We start from the raw sequence: 1,888 nt of genomic DNA, 5'->3' as shown, positions 1-1,888 counted from the left end.
ACCCAATACAGTAACTCCTTTCTTTGTCTGTTGATCAAGAGCCATGAGGAACATAAAATGGCCAGAGGGTATTTTTATCTTCCAGTTCAATGGAATCATTGTTGTAGCCAGGTGGGAATATTCCTCCCTTTGGTAGTAAAACACCGAGACCCAAAGAGTATAGTGTAGCAGGGACAGGAAGCAAACATTTTGCAAGTGGACTAACAGTGAGTGGTGACACTCCCTTTTCCACCCATTCGTTCCTGGACCCCTGAATCCTGGCTATTAGAAAAACAACATAATATATTGGATGCTACTTTAAAGCATATAAAGCCTTCCAGAGAATATTACCCCAATCTTGAAAGGTATTGCCTCCTAGCTGGCACCATAATTGTGTATTTTTGATCATTTGTTTTAGGATTATGAGGAACATGGTTAGACCAGTGAATTCCAGGAGCATGAGCCCATTGCCACACTACATTTGCTGTGATGTAAGTCCTTTGATTCAAGGCAATGTTATGTGGCAAACCATGATGATTGATAAGGCATTCTGTAAGTCCATGGATGATGGTATTTTGGGCAGAAGCATTGCATGCAGGAAAGGCAGAGAAGGAAAATCCATATTGAGAGTAAGTATCTATTCCAGTAAGAACAAAATGCTGCCCTTTCCATGATGGAAGTGGTTTGATGTCATCAACCTGCCACCAGGTTGCTGGATGATCTCTCAGATGAATGGTCCCATGTCTGGGACTCAATGTTTGTTCTGATGCTGGCAGATTGGACATTCAGCAATGTCTGTATCCAAGTCATTATTGGTGAGTGGAAACTCATGCTGTTGTGCCTATGCACAATCTCCCTCCCTGCCACCATGGTTACTTTACTCATGAGCCCACTGAGCAATGACAACATTCTCACTAAATTCTGCTTATTTCTTTTTCCCTAATGAACTGTCACACATTCAAAAAGATTGGAAGAAAGACTAACAGTTACAGTGTAGTGGAGTCCCTTCAAGGGGACCTGGTAACTCCTTCATTCAAGGGGTTGTGGGTCTTTAAATGACTATTCTGGAATAGTCTTTATTCAAGTTATACTGATGTTCACTTGACACAGAGTTCTTCTTGTACAAATCAAGTGAATATTTAATAGGTTTCCCATAAATTTCACTCCTAGGGACACCCTGCCTAATTAGTACACACCATAAATCCACACAATCAGATTGTTCTAATGAGTGCTTTGAGTCTGCTGTCCTTTATGGTAACCACATCCACATGGTCTTAATTAAGTACTGCCACTTGGTCCCTACCACCATGGGATCCAATCAGCCCATTGTAATTAGGTGTCTAAATTAAATGAGGGCAGTGTGGAATCCAGGAGATTCCTTATGATATCAAAACCAACATACATATATAACAATCACAACAGTCTTTAAGGTGACTAGGGTCCTGTCACAAATTTGTTCTTCACTATTGTGGTTAAAAGGGTGTCACCAAGATACTTCATGTGTGGATATATGGATTTATCCTGATAAATACACTCTAACATGCCAATTTCCAATGTCTCTGGATTTCTTCCTCTAGGAGGTCTGGTAGCATAGTGGTTAAGAATCGGGCTGTGAACCTCAAGGTCAGCAGATGGAAACTACCAGCTGTTCTGTGGGAGAAGATGAGGCTTTCTGCTCCAGTAAAGATTTTCAGCCTCGGAAACCCTGTACAGGGTCGCTATGAGTTGGATGCAACTCTATGGCATATAACAACAACAACAACAGAACATCAAGGGAATTCTGGTACTTCAATGTGATGTATTGTAGGCCATTGTGAAATGCATGTTTCAGTGAACCAACTAAATAAACTATTAGATCCTCTCTTAACCTCTTGAACTGAAACACTGAATGAAGAATCTGTGCTGAGAG

The sequence above is a fragment of the Chrysochloris asiatica genome, unplaced genomic scaffold (assembly GCF_000296735.1).
Source record: "Chrysochloris asiatica unplaced genomic scaffold, ChrAsi1.0 scaffold00012, whole genome shotgun sequence".
In the NCBI taxonomy this organism is placed as follows: domain Eukaryota; kingdom Metazoa; phylum Chordata; class Mammalia; order Afrosoricida; family Chrysochloridae; genus Chrysochloris; species Chrysochloris asiatica.
This window is presented reverse-complemented; position numbering follows the sequence as displayed.